Source organism: Carcharhinus amblyrhynchos, unplaced genomic scaffold (genome assembly GCF_965287045.1).
Source record: "Carcharhinus amblyrhynchos unplaced genomic scaffold, sCarAmb.v2.hapA scaffold_81, whole genome shotgun sequence".
Taxonomy (NCBI): domain Eukaryota; kingdom Metazoa; phylum Chordata; class Chondrichthyes; order Carcharhiniformes; family Carcharhinidae; genus Carcharhinus; species Carcharhinus amblyrhynchos.
Window position 1 is genome coordinate 740,055 of NW_027649821.1, and position 24,301 is coordinate 764,355.

The 24,301-nt window shown below is 46.2% G+C and overlaps 1 protein-coding gene across 1 annotated transcript in view; it reads left to right on the forward strand.

Annotated features, from left to right (window-relative positions):
- The first annotated feature begins 22,538 nt into the window (after positions 1-22,538).
- Positions 22,539-24,301, forward strand: part of lrrc24 (leucine rich repeat containing 24) — a 43,963-nt gene continuing 42,200 nt past the window's right edge. The window contains exon 1 of the mRNA XM_080182705.1: positions 22,539-22,561. The gene's annotated coding sequence lies outside the window, so the exon portion shown is untranslated. The remainder of the gene's footprint in view (positions 22,562-24,301) is intronic.

Consider the following 24,301-nt stretch of genomic DNA (forward strand, 5'->3'; position numbering starts at 1 on the left):
TGGGAAATTATGGAGAGTGTAGAGACAGGGATCATTGTGGAGCTAGTTAGAGAGGGCACAAGTGCAGAAGGGGAATACCACTTGGGAAAGAAGGCACAGCGGGACAATGAAGGAGAGGATTATTTGTGCAGTTTGCAAAGGTGATACTGAATTATTGAACGTTCCTAAGAAGCATTAGATTATTTAGCTTGGTCCGCTGTGTACCACTGTGTTTCTCGAGCGAGACACCTATCTCAACCCACTCTCCCACTCATTCCTATAACCTGTAATATCTCTCCTCCTCAAGCAACCATGTAATTTAATTTTTAAAGCTGTGCTACAGTAATGAATAGTGACAGTGAATTTTACATGCCAGTCACTCTGTGCCCAATTTTCTCCTGACCTCTTTCACTCTATCTGTGATGATTGTAAATGTGCCCCTACTGCAGTGGCCAGGGGTGACAGTCCATCACTGTTCACTGTATCATGATCATTTGTCATCTCAAATGCCACCCCTTAGTCTTAACTCCAGTGGGAGAAACACATCATTTCTTGAGGATCTCTTCATGACAAAAATCTCTCATTCCTGATAATGTCCCATGAAGCTACACTGCACACTTTCAAATACTCTTACATCCTGTCCATCGTGGGAGACCCAACACTGCACAGTGCGATCTGACTGCAGTTTAACTGAGGTCCTTTGCTTCTGGATCCTGATTCTGCTGACAGCACCAGGAATTTAATTTGATTTGTTTTTATGGTTTAACTTACAGTGATGGGGTGGCAGGGTCCTTTAAGCCTTCAGGGGGTGGTTGCCTTGTCCTTTAGTGAATTTCCCCAGGTGAGGGTCCCTTGCTCAGGGTGAGGTATGACAGCCAATGTCAGAACCAGTAAATCTGCCCCTACATAAGAACGTAAGAACATAAGAAATAGGAGTAGGAGTAGGCCATCTAGCCCTTTGAGCCTGCCCTTCCATTCAATAAGATCATGGCTGATCTGAAGTGGATCAGTTCCACTTTCCCGCTTTCTCCCCATAACCCTTAATTCCCTTGCCTACCAAAAACCTATCTACCCGCGTCTTAAATATATTTAGCGAGGCAGCCTCCACCACTTCAACGGGCAGAGAATTCCAGAGATTCACCACCCTTTGAGTGAAGAAGTTCCTCCTCAACTCCGTTCCAAACTGCACCCCCCTTATCTTGAGGCTGTGCCCTCTAGTCCTGTTGTCCTTTCTGAGCTGTATCGGTGTAAGAGCTAGAACCTTGCAAGACAGTGGCTGTTTCCAGATAGAGGGTCCTTTGGAAAGAGCTTTCTCTTTCTTTCTTTTAATTAATTTATGGGATGTGGATGTCACTGGCTCGGCCAGCATTTATTGTCCATCCCTAATTGCCCTACAGAGGACGGCATTCAGCTGCCTTTTAAACCGCTGCAGTTCATGTGGTGTAGGTATGCCCACAATGCTGTTAGGGAGGGAGTTCCAGGACATTGACCCAGTGACAGTGAAGGAATGGCGATATATTTCAACATAAGGATTGTAAGTAACTTGGAGGGTGTTAGGGGACATAAAAGACTTTAAGGGCTAAGGGTTTTCTAATTGTGTTAGATATAACTGTGTTAGTTTAGTTTTAAAGTTTATTTATTATTGTCAAAAGTAGGCTTACATTAATACTGCAGCAAAGTTACTGTGAAAATTTCCTCATCACCACACTCCAGCACCTGTTCAGGTACACTGAGGGAGAATTTAGCATGACCAATGCACCTAACCAGCACGTCTTTCAGACTGTGGGAGGAAACTGGAGCACCCGGAGGAAATCCACGCAGAAATAGGGAGAACGTGCAGACTCTGCACAAACAGTGATCCAAGCTGGGGATCGAACCCGGATCACTAGCACTATGAGGCAGCAGAGCTAACCACTGTGCTATCATGCTGCCTATAGAAGACATAATTATGTTAGGGGAAAGACCAGTAATCAGATGTGACGATTCTATCTCAATCAGGAAAAGATACCAAAAAGAACAATGTGGGAGTAATATAGTTACAGGAACAGAAACTGATGTAGAGTCAGCCCTGGGCAGGGGTTGGATCAAAGGAGGACTGGTTACGTAAGCAGCTGGGAGGATGAGTATGCAATTTTTGTAAACAAGTAAAATGTAGCTCACAAACTCATGTACCTTGAAAGCAGTCTTGAGTGCTTCTCCCCTACTTGCAAGCTTTAATAAACTGTCTTGTTTGAGGAATCATCCTATACCAAGTCTGTTGTTACCTTGCCAGCAAACCCATCCGACTGACATCCTCCTTCAGAGGGGAACTTGCAAGTGGTGGTGTTACCAGGTATCTACTTCTCTTGTCCTTCCAGGTGGTAGTGGCCATATGTTTGGAAGGTGCTATTGAAGGAGCCTTGGTATGTTGCTGCAGTGTATTTGAGAGTGGTAAACACAGCTGCCCCTGTGCATCAGGGTTGGAGGGATTGATGATTTGTGTGAGGAGTGCCAATCAAGCGGGCTATTTTGTCCTGGATGGTGTCAAGCTTCTTGAGTGTTGTTGGAGCTGCACCCATCTAGACAACTGGGGAGTATTCCATCACACTCCTGACTTGTGCCTTGTAGTTGGTGGATAGGCTTTGGGGAGTCTGGAGATGAGTTACTCACTGCAGTATTCCTAGCCTCTGACCTGCTCTTGTTGCCCCCCGTATTTATATGATTAGTCCAGTTCTGTTTCTGGTCAAAGGTAACTCCTGGATGCTGATAATGGGGTAATTCAGCAATAGTAATGTCATCAAATGTCAAGTAGCAATGGTTAGATGCTCTCTTGTTGGAGATGGTCATTGCCTGACACTTGTGTGGCTTGAATGTTACTTGCAACTTGTCAGCCCAAGCCTGGATATTACCCAGGCCTTGCTGTATATGAGTACAGACTGCTTCAGTATCTGAGGTGTTGCGAATGTTGCTGAACATTATGCAATCATCAGCGAACATCCCCAGTTATGACCTTATGATGGAAGGAAAGTCATTGATGAAGCAGCTGAAGATAGTTAGGCCTAGGACATTACCCTGAGGAACATTGCAGTTCTGCCTTGCAGTTCTACCCACCATAGCAATCTTCCTTTGCTCCAGGAATGACTCCAACAGCAGAGAATTTTCCCCTGATTCCTACTGATTCCAGTTTTACTCGGGCTCCTTGATGCCACACTTGGTCAAATGCTGCCTTTGTGTCAAGGGCTGTCACTCTCACCTCCCTTCTGGAATTCAGCTCTTTTGTCCATGTTGGAACCAAGGCTGTAATGAGGTCAGGAGCTGAGTGACCCTGGCGAAACCCAAACTGGGCATCACTGAGCAGGTTATTGCTAAATAAGTGCCACTTGATAGCACTGTTAATGACCCCTTCTGATTCCTGCAGGCCATCCCTTTCTGATGTTAATTGGATGTTATGGCCCAATTTTTTTTGACTGCTGATTTACTCTTAGATTTGTACTCTCCCTGTCTTGGTGGGTTTATCATTTCCCACATTAGTGACTTTCCCTCTTACTTTGTCGCTGTCTTTTGATTTACCACATCTTCCCAAATTTGATCCCTTTCTCCCATTATTTACTTTAAACCTTCTCTACCTCCCTGGTTAAGTGGTTCAGATGCAGATTGTCCCACTGGTACAGATCCCACTTTCCCTGGTACTGGTGCCAATGCCCCAGGAACCAGGAACCACTTCTCCCACACCAGCCTTTGAGCTATGCATTCATAGAAACATTGCAAAAAGAAGCAGGAGTAGGCCCTTCGAGCCTGCTCCACCATTCATTATGATCATGGTTGATCATCCATCTCAATAGCATGTTCCCACTTGCCCCCCCATATCCTTTGATCCCCAAGAATATCCTCAGCTTGGTATGGCTCCTGCTCTGTCCAAGACCACAAGGAACCACAGAAGGTTGTGAACATAGCCCAATCCATCACGCAAACCAGCCTCCCACCCATTGACACTGCCTACATTTCCTGCTGCCTCAGAAAAGTCGCCAGCGTAATCAAGGACCTCATGCACCCTGAACATTCTCTCTTCCACCTTCTCCTGTCAGGAACAAGATACAAAAGTTTAAGGGCACGTACCAACCGCTTCCCTGCTCCTGTCAGACTTTTGAATGGATCAACCTCATATTAAGTTGATCTTTCTGTACACCCTAGCTATGACTGTAACACTACATTCTTCACTCTTCCCTTTCCTTCTGTATGAATGGTATGTTTTATTTGTATGGTGCGCAAGAAACAATACTTTTTATTGTATACTGATACAATAATAAATCAAATTAAAATCAAAATATCTAACTACTGTTGAAAACATGCAATGTCTTGGTCTCAAATGCTTTCTGTGGTAACAAAGTCAACTCTCTAATCTTGTTTGCCCAATGCCAATTTGCATCTGATCAGGTTAATAATCCATAGATTATTATCTTTGAGGATCTGCTTTGTAATTTGGTGCCGAGCTCCACATACTGACCGTATTGAACCTTACTCCCTGTCCGACCTATCTCATTGGTATCTGCCTGGAGCACAACACATGGAGACTGATCCATTAGGGGAGGGGATGGCCAGGCGATATTATCGCCAGACTAATAATCCAGAAAATCAGCTAATGCTCTGGGGACCTGCATTCGAATCCCACTATGGCAAATGATGGAATTTAAATTCAATAAAAAACAAATATCTGGAATTAAGAATCTACTGATGACCATGAGACCATTGTCATAAAAACCCATCTGGTTCACTAATGTCCTTTAGGGAAGGAAATCTGCCATCCTTACCTGGTCTGGCCTGCATTTGATTCCAGAGTCCCAGCAATGTGGTCGACTCTCCACTGCCCTCTGATTAAGGGCAGCTATGGATGGGCAATAAATGCTGATGATGTGGAGATGCCGGCGTTGGACTGGGATAAACACAGTAAGAAGTCTGACAACACCAGGTTTAAGTCCAACTGATTTATTTGATAGTAAACTCACAAGCTTTAGAGGTTTCCCTCTTCGTCAGGTGTATGAAGAGTTCTGGCCTCAGACAGAGCATGTAAAGCACAGACTGTTTACAGATTACTGATTAGAATGCGAATCTTTACACCTAACCTGCTATTCAAGTCTTAAAGTGGCCGACAATGTGTGTGGAAGGAGCACTGATCACAGGTTAAAGAGATGTGTATTGTCTCCAGACAGTACAGTAAGTGAGGTTTTGCAAACCCAGGCAAGTCATGGGGGTTACAGATAGTGCACTATCTGTACTATCTGTATCATGTCACATTATCTCACCTGACGAAGAGGGAAACCTCAAAAGCTTGTGGGATTACTATCAAATAAATCAATTGGACTTAATCCTGGTGTTATCAGACTTCTTACAATAAATGCTGGCCAGCCAGCAATGCCCATATCTTACAAATGAATAATAAAAACAATCTGCTTCTGTGCAATCCTTTTTCCTTAGATTCAATATTTTTCATGTGTAAGAAATTGGAGTGTCCAAAGAAAAGGTGAAAAAGAGACAGTTTGTTTTTGATGTCCTTATGGTGTTTCTCCCACATGATTGCTCCCAGTCCTCGAATGCCGATGCCAGGACAACTCTGGAAGGTTGGCAGCCCTACAGCACTGCTGTATCTGCCTTAGCAGGAAGGTCATGGAAACCTGCTGCCATTGTGATAAATGGTTGCTGTCCAGAGGCCAGCAGGGAACTCCAGCACGTAACAGCAACTCTGAGGGTTTGTATTGTATTTTCAAACCTCAAGTACAGATTTCTGGGCAGATTCCCTTTTATCCCTGAAAGAGTGAGCATTTGAATGTAATTTTTCATTAGTACCATTGCTCATTTGTTTAGCTGTCGCTGGAGTCGCGGAGCACTTGCTGCAGAAAATCCTCCCAGTAAGTAGGCTCCTGATTTCTCCAGGGTGCAGGGAGCGCTGCCTCAGACAGACTGACTTCCAAAGCAGGGCTTCATCCATTTGTAACTCCAGTGTTAAGGGGTCAGCTGTGGCAGGTTTAGAGTGTTCAGCCTCACTATACAACGTGTGGTATTGAACAAGACTGCAAGTATCTGCACTATGTACTGGTCTCCATATCACAGAAAGGATGTAAGGGCACAGGGGAGTTACATTTACAAACCTAATACCAGAACAGTTTCAACTATCAGGAAAGATCAAACAAGCTGCGGACTCTCTTCCTAAGGGGACATAAACGCGGACGAAGTACAAAGGGTTGAGAGCTTCAACCTTTTAGGTGTCCAGGTCACCAACAACCTGTCCTGGTACCCCCATGCCAACACTATAGTTAAGAAACCCACCAATGCCACTACTGTCACAGAAGACTAAGGAAATTTGGCATGTCAGCTATGGCTCTCACCAATTTTTACAGGTGCACCATAGAAAGCATTCTTTCTGGTTGTATCACAGCTTGGTATGGGCTCCTGCTCTGCCCAAGACCGCAAGGAACTACAAAAGGTCATGAATGTAGCCCAATCCATCACGCAAACCAGCCTCCCATTCACTGACTCTGTCTACACTTCCCGCTGCCTCGGCAAAGCAGCCAGCATAAATAAGGACCCCATGCACCCCGGACATTCTCTCTTCCATTTTCTTCCGTCAGGAAAAAGATACAAAAGTCTGAGGTCACGTACCAACTGACTCAAGAACAGCTTCTCCCCTGCTGTCGTCAGACTTTTGAATGGACCTACCTCGCATTAAGCTGATCTTTCTCTATATCCTAGCTATGACTGTAAAACTACATTCTGCACTCTCTCCTCTCCTTCTCTATGAACAGTATGCTTCATCTATATAGCATGCAAGAAGCAATACTTTTCACTGTATACTAATACATGGGACAATAATAAATCAAATCAAATCACATAGAACAGAGAGATCTGACGGGTGAATCATGGAATTATACAACACAGAGGAGGGCCCTTTACCCCATCAAGCCCATGCCAGCTCCTTGGTTGAACAATCCAATTATTCTCATTCCCTAGCACGTTCTGTATTGTGCTGCAGTTTCATCCCTTTGAGGGTTTACCTTTCTTTGATTGAATCTTCTTCCATCTCTCCTTCCAGATGGTGTGTCGTGGGTCACACTCACTGTGTAAAAACATTATCTCTTCTCTCTCTAGCTCCTTTGCCAATCACTGAAATTAGTGCCTTCTGATTACTGCCACTTCTGCTAATGGGGCTATACCAGTCTAGCCAGTTGCCCTTTTGGGGTCACGTCTGCATGTGTGCCATCTTCTAAAGAGTAATGGAGAACATCCTTCAAGAGCTAGCCAAGTTAGCAGTACACTTAGATGGTGGCTTGCTCACAGGGCCTTCAGAACAGGAACTATACGTTCTCCGAATCCCACCATGGCTGATGGTGCAATTAGAATTCAATTAACATTGAGAATTAAAAGTCCAGTGATGACCAAGAAACCATTGTCAATTGTCATAAAAATGTATCAGGTTCACTAATGCTCTTATGAGAAGGAGATCTGCCGTCTGTACCTGGCCTGGCCTACATGTGACTTCAGATCCATAGCAATATGGTTAACTCCTAAAATTGCCCTTTGAAATGGAAGCTGCTCAGTTCAATGGCAATTGGAGATGGGCAATAAATGCTGGCCCAGCCAGTGATGGCCACATCCCCATGCATGAATTAAAAAAGTGAGAGCTGGATGAAAGCAAGGGCCTAAACAGGATGAGCCACTCTAAAGAGTATGGCTAGCCTGCTTGCGAGGGTAGCTACCCCCAGCCCAGAACGGAAGGGGAAGGTAGAAGGAAGCAGCAGTCCAGAAAGATAGAGGAGCCAGCTGGAGTTGCTGAAGAGTGAGTTTAGATCAGAAGGTTGTAGAGCGCATCAGAAGAAGATTACACACCATCAAATTATACACAGAACTTGGTCAAAGAGGGAAAGCTGGACAAAGAATGCAAGAAGTACAAATGTGATCCATAGGCAGGTCAGGATCATACTCACTGCCAGTTTGTGCTCAGTCTCCAGAATATAAAGCACATCACATTGTGATCAGCATTATTGGTGTGCTGAACCAGGCATGGGCACAGTACTCTAATGGTTTAGATTCTATATAATGATTTGTGAAGCTGTTGACTGAACTGTACTACCTCTGCACGATTTCCCACTTTTAATTCAGGCTTCTACACACAGTGGATATTAGCAGGTTGGAACCCAACTCCACAAATGACCATTGATGCTAGATCAATTGTAAATTGTAACTCTCAAATTGGTGGGTAAAGAAATGTTGAAGGATATGAGATCAAGTTGCGCGTGAGAAAGAATTAACACAAAACACACTCATAAGAACATAAGAAATAGGAGCAGGAGTAGGCCATCTGGCCCTTCGAGCCTGCCCCGCCATTCAATAAGATCATGGCTGATCTGTCGTGGCTCAGTTCCACTTTCCGGCCCTCTCCCCATAACCCTTAATCCCCTCTCTTATCAAAAACCCATCAACCCGCTTCTTGAAAATATTTAGCGAGGCAGCCTCCACCACTTCAACGGGTAGAGAATTCCAGAGATTCACCACCCTTTGAGTGAAGAAGTTCCTCCTCAACTCCGTTCTAAAACGCCCCCCCTTTATCTTGAGGCTGTGCCCCCTAGTCCTACTGTCTTTTTTGAGCGGGAAGAGTCTCTCCACCTCTATCCTATCCATCCCATTCATCATCTTATACGTCTCAATGAGATCTCCCCTCATTCTTCTAAACTCCAACGAGTACAAGCCTAGTTTATTCAGCCTCTCCTCATAGCTCAACCCCCTCAACTCCGCTATCAGCCTAGTAAACCTCCTCTGCACTCCCTCCAAGGCCAAAATATCTTTGCGCAGGTGTGGCGCCCAAAACTGCACACAGTACTCCAGCTGCGGCCTCACCAATGCCCTATACAGCTGCAGCAAGACCTCCCTACTTTTATATTCAATCCCCCTCGCTATGAAGGCCAGCATCCCATTCGCCTTCCTGACCACCTGCTGCACCTGCAAGCTGGGTTTTTGCGACTCATGCACAAGGACCCCAAGGTCCCTCTGCACCGTCGCCTGCTGCAGTTTTTCTCCACGTAAGTAATAGTCCTTCCTACCATTCTTCCTTCCAAAGTGGACCACCTCGCACTTGCAGAATGTCAGAGAAATGGAGCAATCAACTTATATGCAGCAAGCTCTCACCAACAGTATGGTGGCACAGGGATGGCACAGTGGTTAGCGCTGTTGCCTTACAGCGCCAAGGACCCAGGTTCAATTCCAGCCTTGGTGACTGTCTATCTCGAGTCTGCACGTTCTCCCCATGTCTGTGTAGGTTTCCTCCAGGTGCTCTGGTTTTCTCCCATGGTCCAAAGATGTGCAGGTTAGGTGGATTGGCCATGCTAAATTGCCCCTTAGTGTCCCAATATGTGTAAATTAGGGGGATTGATGGGATAAATCTTGAGGTTATGGGGAAAAGGCCTGAGTGGGATTGCCCCTGAGCTTCAGGGGGTTACATGGGGTTACAAGGGTAGGGCCTGGGTGGGATTGAGGGATTGAGACTCAATGACCTCTTTCTACACTATAGGAATTCTATGATTCTGTGACTCAACAGATATGAAATAAATAACCAAAAATGAGAGGAGGCTATTCAGCATCATTCAGCCCCATTGAAGGGGGCAAAGGCTGATATGTAGCTGAATGTTATCTATCCTGCATGGCTCCATATATCTCACTACCCTGGACCAGCTATGGCCTGAGGGATGAATAATAATCACTGGGAAACTCCGCTCTCTTTTTGACGTAATACCTTGAGATCATTTACCTTTAGTTGAAGAGGTCGACATCCCCCCGGTTACTTGTCTCATCTGAAAAACAGCACCTCAGACAGTGCAGCACTCCTTCAGTGTACCAGTCTGGATCTTGTGTTCAGGTTTTTGGAGTTTAGCAAAGATTAAAACATTAAAAACTTTAACAATGGAGTGAAAGGCTAAAGTGCAGATGAATCACTCTAAGATTGTGAGAAGATTTGAAGGTAAATGTGTACGTGTCATTGATTTAATGGAATTAGTGACTGGAAGTAAAGTGGCAGAATTCACATAACACGATGAGTAAGGTTTATGGAAACATCCTCTTCCAAACATTCCACTAGAAAAACTTCATATATTCTCATCAAGTTCCTGTTTTAAAATTGATGCTTGAGGAGGGAGGGTTGTGGAGGGTGGAGGGTTGTGAGGAGGGAAGGTTGTGGAGGGGGAGGGTTGTGAGGGAGGAGAGTCGTGAGGGTGGAGGGTTGTGGAGGGGGAGGGCTGTGCGGGTGGAGGTTTGTGGAGGGGGAGGGCTGTGTGGGTGGAGGGTTGTGAAGGTGGAGGGTTGTGACGGTGGAGGAATTTGAGGGTGGAGGAATGTGAGGGTGGAGGAACGTAAGAGTGGAGTGTGGTGAGGGTGGAGGGTTGTGAGGGTGAGGGGTTCCCGGTTGCAGAGGGGATTTTGCACTCTCGGGTGTTGTCAGAAATTTCTTTTCAGTTTTGCATTGAGCGTGAGTTTTGTTGAGGGTTTGGAGGGTGAGTTGTCGATTGTAGGAGATAGTTCAATAGCCTCTGTGTGAACAGCATTCCATACATTCCCACAGCAAACTCTCCAAATACAATGGCTGATAACAGTGAGGGCAGGAGGAGCACAGCACAGCACTTGGTGTGCTGACCTGTGGTCAGGTCAATTCAACATGGAGGCAATCTCTGACTGATGTTCTGAACATGATGGACAGAACTTGCCAAACAAACACTGCAAACAAGGTGAAGAAACAAAACCCTCCGGTGAGTTATTGAGAAGTGTGACTGCTGTTATATTCAGGCTGGAGGCTGATGTGTCTCTCTGTGATTCACTTATTCTCCACTCCGATTGTGTGTGTTTCTTCAACAGCTTTCTCTGTGTTTTTAATGTGACACTGATTCCGCCCTAAGGGTCACTCAGCATCACGTTCAAACGTTGCAAACTTCTGGCCATTTCTGCCCCTCAGTTGAGACTTCCTGGAAAAACTCTTAAGAAATTAATCAGATACAATTTCCCTTTCAGGAATCCATGCTGACTCTGCTCGATTAGATTATCATTTTCCAAATGTGATGTTATTACTTTCTTAATAACTAATTCCAACATTTTTCCAACAACACTGGCTTCCATCAGTTGTGGTATAGAGTACAAGAGCAAGGTGGTCATGCTGTAGTTGTACAGAGTGCGAGGCCACACCTGGAGGACTGTATGCAGTTCCGGTAGCCACACTATCAGAGGGATGTGGAGGGACTACAGAGGAGATTCACCAGAATGCTGTCTGGGATGGAACATTTAAGATATGAAAAGAGGTTGGGTAGGCTTAGGTTGTTTTTGTTGAAGCAGAGAAGACTGAGGGGTGACCTGATCGAGGTGTTCAAGATTATGAGGGGCATGGACAGAGTGGATAAGGAGCAGCTGTTCCCCTTAGTTGAACGATCAGTCACGAGGGACATTGATTCAAGGTGAGGGGCAGGAGGTTTCAGGGAGATGTGAGGAAAAATGTTTTTGCCCAGAGGGTGGTGACAGTCTGGAACGCGCTGCCTGGGAGGGTGGTCGAGGCGGGTTGCCTCCCATCCTTTAAGATGTATCTGGGTAAGTACTTGGCACTCATCCAGATTAACACTGCATTGATTCTATAGAAACATAGATCTGGGGATATCGGTTCGAATCCCACCATGGCAGATAGTGAAATATGAATTCAATAAAAATCTGGAGTGAAACCATTGTCGATTGTCGGAAAAACCTATTTGGATCACTAATGTCCTATAGGGAAGAAAATCTACCTTTTTCACCTGGTCTGGCCTACAGTAACTCCAGAGCCACAGCAATGTGGTTGAGTCTTAACTGCCCCCTGAAATGGTTTTGGGACTCACTGCCTGAAAGCGGCTGAACCTCCCATCATGGTTAGACTGCAAAAAGGCAAGATTAGAGTCAACCACATTGCTTTGGTTCTGGAGTCACATGTAGGCCAGTGGATTTCCTTCCCTGGAGAACATTAGTGAACCAGATGGGTTTTTACAACAATGGTTGCATGGTCACTGTTGGACATTTAATTTAGACTTTAAATTCCACCTGCTGTGGTGGGATTTGAACCAGGGTCCCAGTGCATTATCTTGGTGTGTCTGGATTCTAGTCCAGTGATAATACTACACCGCTGTCTCCCCTGGTGAGTTGCTGAAGATCCGTGAGACCTATATGTCTTTGTGAATTCTAAATCCTGTACAAAATAGTGAAGAACCATCTCCTGAGGAGTCTTAACTGGACGGGCATCACAGTGACACAGTGGTTAGTACTGCTGCCTTAAAGTGCCAGGAACCAGATTCGATTCCTGGCTTGGGTCACTGTTTGTGCAGAGTGTGCACATTCTCCCCGTGTCTGCATGGGTTTCCTCCAGGTGCTTCAGTTTCCTCCCACAGTCCAAAAGATGTGCTGGTTAGGTGCATTGGCCATGCTAAATTCTCCCTCAATGTACTGAACAGGTGCCGGAGTGCGGCAACTAGGGGATTCTCACAGCAACTTCATTGCAGTGTTAATGTAAGCTTACTTGTGACACTAATAAATAAATTAAACTAATTGAGTGCTCTCTAATGATCAATGAACTCCTGTTCCCTCTACCGAGCTGCTCCTGGACATGGCTGCAGGAAGATATTAGGGAGTCAACCTGACACATCCCCCCACTATTCCCCCATCTCTCCTCCCCCTTGCCTCTAACCTATCTCCATGGGGCTGAGAGAACACAGCTCAAAGTTCCATTCAGCTGAAATGTTAACTCTGATTTTCTTTCTCCACCAATGCTGTCAGGCCTGGGGAGTTTATCCAGCATTTTCTGTTTTGATACCCTCAACTGTTCAGCTCATAATCTATCACAATGTGGGAGCTTGCTGTGTACACATTGCTGTGTGACAGCACTGATAATTCCCCATTGGCTGAAAACTATGAAGCTGGGCTAGCGCTTAATATAAAAAAGGATAGCAAGAGTTTTTATAAATATATAAAAAGGAAGAGGCTGGCTAGGGTGAACGTTGGTCCTTTAGAGGATGAGAAAGGGGACCTAGTGGTAGGGGATGGGGATATGGCTAAGGTATTGAATAACTTTTTTGTTTCTGTCTTCACGGAGGAGGACGTGAATAATTTGCCGGGTGTTAGCGATGGAAAGGTGGTAGGACTGGAGGGTCTTAATGACATTACTGTTACTAGAGAGGCGGTGCTCGACAGACTGGAGGGGCTGATTGTGGACAAGTCCCCAGGACCGGATGGAATGCATCCGAGGGTTCTGAAAGAAATGGCGGAGGTGGTAGTGGATGCCTTGGTGGTTATTTTCCAGACGTCGCTGGATTCCGGGGAAGTGCCGGAAGATTGGAAAACGGCTAATGTTACGCTGTTGTTTAAGAAGGGTGCCAGGCAAAAGGCGGGGAATTATAGGCCGGTTAGTTTAACGTCTGTGGTAGGTAAAATGTTAGAATCCGTCATTAAGGAGGAAATAGCGAGGCATCTTGAGGGGAATTGCTTGATAGAGCAGACGCAGCACGGTTTCATTAAAGGGAAGTCGTGTCTGACAAATTTACTGGAGTTCTATGAGGATGTGTCTAGGGCGGTGGATAGAGGAGAGCTGGTGGATGTGGTCTTTCTGGATTTTCAGAAGGCGTTTGACAAGGTACCTGACAAGAGGTTATTGCAGAAGGTTGAGGGACATGGAGTTGGGGGTAGGGTGTTAGCATGGATAGAGGACTGGTTGTCAAATAGGAGGCAGAGAGTGGGGGTCAACGGGTGCTATTCGGATTGGTGGATGGTGACTAGTGGAGTGCCCCAGGGGTCGGTGCTGGGGCCTCAGCTTTTTACCATTTATATAGATGATCTGGAGGAGGGAACCGAGTGTAGGGTGTCGAAATTTGCTGATGACACCAAGATTGGGGGAACGGCAAATTGTGCGGAGGGTGTGGAGAGTCTGCAGAAGGATCTAGATAGGCTGGGCGAATGGGCCAGGAAATGGCAAATGGAATTTAATGTTGGCAAGTGTGAGGTGGTCCACTTTGGTAGGAATAATGGTAGGAAGGACTATTACTTACGTGGCGAAAAACTGCAGCAGGCGACGGTGCAGAGGGACCTCGGGGTCCTTGTGCATGAGTCGCAAAAACCCAGCTTGCAGGTGCAGCAGGTGGTCAGGAAGGCGAATGGGATGCTGGCCTTCATAGCGAGGGGGATTGAATATAAAAGTAGGGAGGTCTTGCTGCAGCTGTATAGGGCATTGGTGAGGCCGCAGCTGGAGTACTGTGTGCAGTTTTGGGCGCCGCACCTGCGCAAAGATATTTTGGCCTTGGAGGGAGTGCAGAGGAGGTTTACTAGGCTGATACCGGAGTTGAGGGGGTTGAGCTATGAGGAGAGGCTGAATAAACTGGGCTTGTACTCGTTAGAGTTTAGAAGAATGAGGGGAGATCTCATTGAGACGTATAAGATGATGAATGGGATGGATAGGATAGAGGTGGAGAGACTCTTCCCGCTCAAAAAAGACAGTAGGACTAGGGGGCACAGCCTCAAGATAAAGGGGGGGCGGTTTAGAACGGAGTTGAGGAGGAACTTCTTCACTCAAAGGGTGGTGAATCTCTGGAATTCTCTGCCCGTTGAAGTGGTGGAGGCTGCCTCGCTAAATATTTTTAAGACGCGGGTTGATGGGTTTTTGATAAGAGAGGGGATTAAGGGTTATGGGGAGAGGGCGGGAAAGTGGAACTGAGCCACGACAGATCAGCCATGATCTTATTGAATGGCGGGGCAGGCTCAAAGGGCTGGATGGCCTACTCCTGCTCCTATTTCTTATGTTCTTATGTTCTTTTGTCAGTGAATGGAATCCTACAGTGCAGAAGGAGGCCATCTGGCCCATCGAGTCTGCACCGACTACAATCACATCAAGGCCCTAACCCCGTAACTCCTCATATTTACCCTGCAAATCCTCCTGACATTGACGGACAATTTAGAGTGGCCAATCAACCTAACCCACACATCATTGAACTGTGGGAGGAAACCAGAGCACCCGGAGGAAACCCACGCAGACATAAGAAGAACACGCAAACTCCATACAGACAGTGACCCAAGCCAGTAATCGAACCCAGGTACCTGGCACTGTGAGGCAACAGTGCTAATCACTGTGCCACCCATGAAGATGTTTATAAATGCAGCTGTCGCTCTCCCAGGAAGATGTTGGTATTTGTCAGGCAGTCAGTAAATTAGCAGATAAAGGCTGCCCGATGGACATTATTCCTTTGGAGCTTCAGAAGGCAATAGCGGATTTTAAAGAGGATTAAGGCTGATGGAAATAATGAAAATTTAGTTGGCTGAATCCGGAACTGGTGAGACTACAGAGTTCAGAATAAGCTGGAAGCAAAGCTCTGAAGCAGGAAGTCGGTCTGTGACAATCTACGAGATGTGTTTTCAGGAACCACTGCAGTTCCTGGTGTCTGGGAATGATGAGCAGCCTGTTACTGTACTGCTGTTAAATATGCAGCTTAAACACAGCTGGACGACCTCACTAAGACTAACAGGATTCCAGGATGTTCTCACTGGAACAATGAAGGTTGAGGGGCAACCTGATAGAAGTCTACAAGATTACGAGAAGCATGGACAGAGTGGACAGTCAGAAGCGTTTTCCCAGGGTGGAAGATTACTAGGGGGCACAGGTTTAAGATGCAAGGTGAAAGGTTTAAAGGAGATATATGAGGCAGATTTTTTATACAGAGAGTGGTGGGTGTCTGGAACTCGTTGCCAGGGGAGGTAGTGGAAGCAGATACGGTAGTGACTTTTAAAGGGTATCTTGATATATACATGAATAGGATGGGAATAGAGGGATATGGTCCCCAGAAGGGTGGGGGGTTTTAGTTCAGTTGGGCAGCATGGTTGGTGCAGGCTTGGAGGGCCGAAGGGCCTGTTCCTGTGCTGTAATTTTCTTTGTTCTTTGATATTCAGATGAATTGGATGAATGGGGTAAGGGTGACAGCTTGAATCTGAATGCAGGTAAATGGGAAGGTGTACACAACGGAACGAACAATGACAAAACTATACATAATGATGAGATGAGTCATAGGGGAGAATTCACTAAAAGTTAATGTGAAGCTGTTATCAAGAAGTGGAGATGCCAGCGTTGTTCTGGGGCAGGCACAATAAGTCAGACTTCTTACTGTTATCAAGAAGGCTAACTCTGGATTTTTTAATTCATTAATGCGACATGGGTGTTGCTGGCTAGGCCAGCATTTATTACCCATTTCTAGTTAGCCCTTGAGAAGATGGTGGTGAGCTACCTTCCTGAACCTTTGCAGGTACACCCACAGTGCTGTTAGGAGGGAGTTCCAGGATTTTGACCCAGAGACTGTAAAGAAACGGTAATATATTTCCCATTTGGGATGGTGAGTGCCTTGGAGTTAGTGGTATTCCCATATGTCTGCTGCCCTTGTCCTTCTAAATGATAGTGATCGTGGGTTTGGGAGGTGCTGCCTAAGGAGCCTTGGTGAGTTGCTGCAATGTATCTTGTAGATGGTACATCTGGTTGCCAAAGCCATCGGTGGTGGAGGAAGTGAATGTTTGTGGATGTGGTGTCACTCAAGTGGGCTGCATTGTCCTGAATGATGGCAAGCTTCTTGACTGTTGTGGGAGCTGCACCCATCCAGGCAAATGGAGAGTATTCCATCACACTCCTGCCTTGTGCCTTGTAGATGGTGGACAGGCTTTGGGGGGTGGGGTCAGGAGGTGAGTTATTCCTAGCCTCTGCCCTGCTCTTGTGGCCAAGTACTTATACGGTTAGTCCAGTTCAGATTCTGGTTAATGGATTACCCAAGCACATTGGACTATAAGTCAGACAAGTTTATTTTAACCAACTGATAGATTTATGATGAGACATATTGGAAATATTAGCTCCAAGTTTAATATGAAGCTTTCTGCTCTGATAATCCTTTAGTCTCGATTAAGACTATACTGCATTTCCAACATATTTCGTGGATTGTAAAGAGTTTTGGGAAATCCTGAGGTTCACAGTAAAAGGAGGCCATTCGGCCCACCGTATCTGTGTGTGCCTTCCGAATGAGCAATGTGCCTGTTTCCATGTCCCAGCCCTCTCCCTGTAGCCCTGCATATTTTTCCTTTTCAGAGAGTAATCCAATTTCCTATTGAAGGTCTTGACTACCCCAGCCTCCACCACCCTCTCAGGCAGTGCATTCCACACTCAAACTACTCGCTGTGTGAAAAAGTTTCTCCCCATGTCCCCATTGCTGGTCAAAAGTTGTGAAAGATTCTGCATGAATCAAATTTTTGCTCTTTCTTCCCTTGCTGGATATCTTGGGGCAGCACAGAGACCCGGTGGTTAGCACTGCTGCTTCACAGGTACCTGGGTTCGATTCCCAGCTTGGGTCACTGTCTGTGCGGAGTTTGCACATTCTCTCCATGTCTGCATGGGTTTCCTCTGGGTGCTCCAGTTTCCTCCCACAGTCCAAAGATGTGCTGGTTAGATTGATTGGCCATGTTAAATTGACTCTAGTGTCAGGGGGACTAGCAGGGTAAATGTATGGGGTTATGGAGAAACAGCCTGGGTGGAATTGTGGTCAATGCAGACTTGATGGGCTGAATGGCCTCCTTTTGCACTGTAAGATTCTATGATCTTGCTCCAACAGCAGCAGTGCCAATGCGACGTGAGCTGCAGGAGAAACTAACATGATGCCTATTGATGACAATGAAACCATTGTCAAATGCTGGTTCACTGACATCCTTCAGGAAAGGAAATCTACCGTCCTTACCCGGTCTGGCCTACATGTGACTCCAGAGCCACAGCAATGTGGTTGACTCTCAACTGCCCTCTGAAATGGCTGAGCGAGACACTCAGTTGCGTCAATCGCTACGACAGTCTTTTAAGAAGACTGCACATTGCCAATTTAGGTATAGAATCCTTACAGTGCAGAAGGAGGCCATTCAGTCCATCGAGTCTGCACCGACAACAATCCCACCTTGGCCTTACCCCCCGCAATCCCACACATTAGTGAGTCACTAAGGGGCAATTTAGCATGGCTAATCCACCTAACCTGCACATTTTGGACGTGGAGGAAACCCATGCAGACATGGGGAGAATGTGCACACTCTACACAAGCAGTGACCCATGCCAGGAATCGAACACAGGCAGCAGTGCTAACCACCATGCTGCCCAACTTCTCAAGGGCAACTCGGAATGGGCAATAAATGCTGGTCAGCCAGTGACTCATATCTCATGAATAGATAAGAAAAAGCTGTGATCCAGCTGAATAGCAGAGCAGGCTTGAGAGGCCGAATGGTCTACTCCTGATCCTAATTCCATTGTTCTTAGAGAACACAAATCACCTGTCAGCTTCACCTAAACTGAAGACAATTGATCTGTCAGTTTAATCTAAAGCTGCTATTAAAATTAATATTACTATTAGGGTGTCATTTAATTTCAATCAATCCCTCCAGTTTTGACATGTCACAGAAAAATTCCAGATAGCAAAGCCCAAGAGTGAAGAAGGTTATTTCTCCTCTAGCATGTTTGATTACACAATTCTCAGCACTGGGTGTGAGTCACTCCTGTAACCCTTCCCACTGTAACTTTCCTCGCAATTTCAGAAGATGCGCCACCTGCCCCTTTACCTCCTCTCTTCATACTGTCTAAGGCCCCACACCCCCTACAGTGCAGAAGGAGGCCATTTGGCCCATCGAGCCTGCACCAACAACAATCCTACCCAGCCCCTATCCCCATAACCCTACATATTTAAAGCCCTAATCTCCCTGACAGTAATTTAACATGGCCAATCAATCTAACCCACACGTCTTTGGACTGTGGGAGGAAGCCTGGGCACCCGGAGGAAATGCACACAGACATGGGGAGAACGTGCAAACTCTGCACAGACAGTGACCCGAGCCGGGAATCAAACCCAAGTTCCTGGTGCTATGAGGCAGCAGTGCTAATCACTGTGCCACAATGCCACCCTTTTCAGATAAAGCAGTGTTTCACTTGCACTTCCTTCAATTTAGTCTACTGTATTCGCTACTCCCAAGAGTCTCCTCTACACTGGGGAGACTAAACGCAGACTGGATAACCGCTCTGCGGAACACTTTAGCTCAGTCCATGAGTACGATCCCAACCTCCTGCTGTGTGCCATTTTAACTCAGCATCTTGCTCCCATGTCTACATGTCCATCCTTGACCTGTTGCAATGTTCCAGTGAAGCCCAACACAAACTGGAGGAACAACATCTCATCTTCCAATTTGGCACATCACAGCCCTCATGACTTAGCACTGGGTTCAGCAACTTCAGATTGTGAACTTCCATCTTCAATTTGACCTCCTTTTTGGTTTTCTGTTCCTTGGTCTTCCTCAGTATAACCCTCCCCTTCCCCACTGGATAGTCTGTCACTTGTTTCTCAGTTTTGCTTTCACTGAGCATTGCCCTTTGTTCTCCTATTAACACATTCTGCTATCTTATCATTATTAGCACCTTCTCTTGTCCTTGATGGCACCATTAACACTCCCTTTGTCTTGTGCCCATCATACGTTTGTCAATATCTCCTGACCTATCCCTGACCTTCCATTCTGGCCCAATCCCCTGTCCAACTACATAATTCATCGCATTTCTATCCTTCCTCAGTTCTGAAGAAGAGACATATGGATTTGAAGTGTTAACTCTGTTTCTCTCTCCACAGATGCTGCCAGAACTGCTGAGTATATCCAACATTTTCAGTTTTTATCTCAGATGTCCATCTGAGTCCAGATGTCCAGCAGTATTTTGCTCTTATGTATAACCAATCTTGTTTGCCTGCTCTGTAAGTGAGCTTTTCTGTTAATACCATAAGAAATTAGAACGGAGTTGAGGAGGAACTTCTTCACTCAAAGGGTGGTGAATCTCTGGAATTCTCTGCCCGTTGAAGTGGTGGAGGCTGCCTCGCTAAATATTTTTAAGAAGCGGGTTGATGGGTTTTTGATAAGAGAGGGGATTAAGGGTTATGGGGAGAGGGCAGGAAAGTGGAACTGAGCCACGACAGATCAGCCATGATCTTATTGAATGGCGGAGCAGGCTCGAGGGGATAGATGGCCTACTCCTGCTCCTATTTCTTATGTTCTTATGAAATATGAACAGGAGTGGGCCATTTGGCCCATCGAGTCTGCTCCACCATTCAATAGGAGCATGGTTAATCCCACACTCAGCAGCATAGTGGTACAGTGGTTAGCAATGCTGCCTCACAGCTCCAGGGACCTGGATTCGATTCCCAGCTTGGGTCACTGTCTGCGTGGAGTTTGCACAGTCTCCCTGTATCTGCATGGGTTTTCTCTGGGTGCTTCTACAGTTTTCCTTCTACAGTCCGAAAGATGTGCGCGTTAGGTGGATTGGCTGTGCTAAATTGTCCCTTAGTGTCAGGGGACTGGCTCGGGTAAATGCATGGGGTTATGGAGATAGGGCCTGAATGGGATTGTGGTCACTGGAGACTCGATGGCCAAATGGCCTCCTTTTGCACTGTAGGGATTCTATGATTTCTATGTATACAGCCCTGGAGAACTTTGTTCTGGTAACTGCATTCTAGGAAAGATATTGGATTAATAACAGCAGATTCTGCAGAATGATATTGGATTTAAAGGTCACTTTGTAAAGACAGTCTGTGTAAACTTGGCTTGTATTCATTCCATGATTATAGATTAAGGGTAGATCTGATCTTAGAATTAAAGGACTCGAGGATAGATACAGAAAATCTATTTCCTCCAGTGGGGAAGCTCTAGAACAAATGGACATTATCTTAATATTAAAGCCAATTCATTGAGGAGTGAATTGGAAAACAAGAAGTATTAGACACTGAGAACATTGTTGATACAATGGCAGCGCGGTGGTGCAGTGGTTAGCACTGCTACATCACAGTGCCAAGGACCTGAGTTCAATTCTGGCCTTGAATCACTGTCTGTGCAGAGTCTGCACATTCTCCCCATGTCTGCGTGGGTTTCCTCCAGGTGCTCTGGTTTCCTCCCACAGTCTGGTTAGGTGCATTGACACAAACAGGTGTCGGAGTGTGGTGACTAGGGGATCTTCACAGTAACTTCATTACGGTGTTAATGTAAGCCTACTTGTGAAACTAATGAATAAACTTAAACTTTGAATCACATGCCAATCAGGCAGTGGCGAGGCAATGAATGGGGAGTGGAAATGATTGGGGAGGGGAGCTCTCAGTCCCTCCAGTCCCTCAATCAGATACTGAGCATCTCAGATTGACAGGCAGCCTGCCCCACAGGGGTAACAAACCGGCTGCATAGATTTAGCTGTTGACAGTCCCACCCACCAATGGGTTAATACCCGTGGCAGTGGGACTCCAGTGGCTTTTAATTTAAGAGCTTGAATTAGCAGTGCACTGTCCCATCCAGAATGTAATTCTAGGGGAGGTGGGTGGGGTTCAGGTCTGCTACCAACTGGCGTGAAAATATGCCCTCCCCACCTCCAAACTCACCACTAATGGGGAGGGGGTCCCAATGTCTGTAGTGGGTGTGAGGGTGTCTCCTAGTGCACTGTGAGATCAGGGTGCCTTCACAGAATGGTGCCTGAGTGCTGTGCAGCAGGGCTCACCAACGTGTTTGGACCCCACCCCACACTCACCACCACCCCCCCAAATACTGTGGGAGGATTGCAGTGCAGAGTGCCCCGAGAGACTGGCATGGATTGCTCCATTATCCTCGCCATTGTGACACTTTGCTGCTTTTTGGGAGAATTCAGCCCAAAATTACAATGGCCCTCATCTCTGGAGGCAACATGACAAGTCCAAAAGAAAAACAGGTCCAAAAAAGACAGAATATTCTGATGAATTTTAAATAGGACACACCCACATTGTGCTGTACAGGAGTCACTCACTGAACTTTGGAGAATTTGTTTGTGCTGAAGAGGGTTTATGAATACATTTGATAAATTAGCTTCCCTCCCCAGCATTGCAAACACCCCCACACAACAGCGGCACGCTGCCCGGCCTGAGAGCATTTGAATCTCTCTGTTCAAACATCTTCCCACTTCCCCAGCCAAGAGCCCCTCCATCGTGGGATTAAAAGGCTGAGTAACCAGAGTAACACGGCCCGTTTGACACATGATTAATGAAAGAGAAACCCGAGGCAGCATCTAAACACGCTTGTTAGAGAGGCTGCCTCCTTCACCTCAGCTGGTTGCCTAGTAACCATAGCCCTATTCGAACACTCCCCTCTCCTCCATTTCCACCAGTTAGTTCCAAATGGCAAATAAGAATGAAGAGGAACACGGGCCAGTGATGTGGTGACATCACCCAGTCGGTCTGCGGTTGGCCGAATGCGGAGGTGATGCCAACGAGACAGACCAATCATGGAGACAGGTAGGCGAGTCCTTGATTGGCAATTGTTTGAGATCTTAGAATAGTGGAGAGAGAGAGAGAGAAAGAGAGTCGGTGAAATGGAAGAGAGTGAGAGGCGGAGAGAGAGAGAGAGAAATGATGATCAGTGCACATTGGTTTGACATCGTTGCTATTAGTGACTGCTGCCCACTATACCCAAATACCATGAGAACAACAGGTATTTAAAGAAGGTTGCCAAGAGTCAGCCAGTTACCCAGGTAAGGATGCAGTCTGCAGCTTACTTAATGTCATTGAGCTTGCTTAAGAGAGCCTTGTTGATGCTGATGTAGTTTAATAATTTCGACACTGGAGCAACTTATATCCCGGTCAAACAGTGCTCAGCGCCCCCAATCCTCGCCGTCTGTGCATTGTGTTCATTTAATTATGTCTCTTTTAACATTCATCTCACACTCTGTTTGAAACAACCTGTCAATGACAAATCAATTATGCCCCACACAATCAACCCTTAAATGGTGCCACTTGTGCCAAAAGTATATTTACTCAAATTTGAAATGCAGATCACATCTGAGGAGACATAATGGCTGTAAACTCAGCAGCTGCAGGGAATGGGAATGATCCAGGAAGAGGGAATGGGAACATTTCATGTAGAGTAGGAGAATGTTTCACATCAGGGAATGGGAATATTGCAAGGACAGGGAATGGGAATATTGCAAGGACAGGGAGTAGGGAATATTGCAAGGACAGAGAGTGGGAATGTTGCAAGGACAGGGAGTAGGGAATATTGCAAGGACAGGGAGTGGGGAATATTGCAAGCACAGGGAGTGGGAATATTGCAAGGACAGAGAGTGGGAATATTGCAAGGACAGGGAGTGGGAATATTGCAAGGACAGGGGGTGGGAATATTGCAAGGACAGGGAGTGGGAATATTGCAAGGACAGGGGGTGGGAATATTGCAAGGACAGGGAGTGGGAATATTGCAAGGACAGGGAGTAGGGAATATTGCAAGGACAGGGAATGGGAATATTGCAAGGACAGGGAGTAGGGAATATTGCAAGGACAGAGAGTGGGAATGTTGCAAGGACAGAGAATGGGAATATTGCAAGGACAGGGAGTGGGGAATATTGCAAGCACAGGGAGTGGGAATATTGCAAGGACAGGGAATGGGAATATTGCAAGGACAGGGGGTGGGAATATTGCAAGGACAGGGAGTAGGGAATATTGCAAGGACAGGGAGTAGGGAATTGTTCACATGCAGGGAGAGTGGGAATATTCCTTTTTTATTTGCTCACGGGATGTGGGCATCGCTGGCAAGGTCAGCATTTAATGCCCATCCTTAATTACCCTTCAGAAGGTGGATTGAAGGAATAGTGAAGGAACAGTTTCCAAGTCAGGATAGTGAGTGACTTGGAGGGGAACTTACAGGTGGTGGTGTTTCCAGGCATCTGCTGCTCTTGTCCTTTTAGATAGTAGAAGTTGTGTGTTTGGAAGGTGCTGCCAAAGGAGCCTTGGTGAGTTGCTGCAGTGCATCTTGTAGATGGTATACACAGCTAATGTATGTCAGTAGTGCAGGGAGTGAATAGTGAAGGTGGTGGATGGGGTAGAAATCAAGCGGGCTGCTTTGTCCTGGATGGTGTCAAGCTTCTTGAGTGTTGCTGGAGCTGCACCCATCCAGACAAGTGCGGAGTATTCCATCACACTCCTGACTTGCCTTGTGAACAATGGGCAGCCTTTGAGGAGTCAGAAGATGAGTATTCCTAGCCTCTGACCTGCTGCTGCTGTAGCCACAATATTTCTGTGGCTAGTCCAGTTTAGTTTTTGGTCAATGGTAACACCAGGATGTTGATGGTGGGGGGATTCAGCGATGGTGATGCCATTAAAAGTCAAGAGATGGTTAAATTCTGTCTGGATGGAGATAGTCATTGCCTGGAACTTCATTTGCTACTTATCAGCCCAAGCCTGGATATTACCCAGATCTTGCTGCATTTGAATATGAGCTG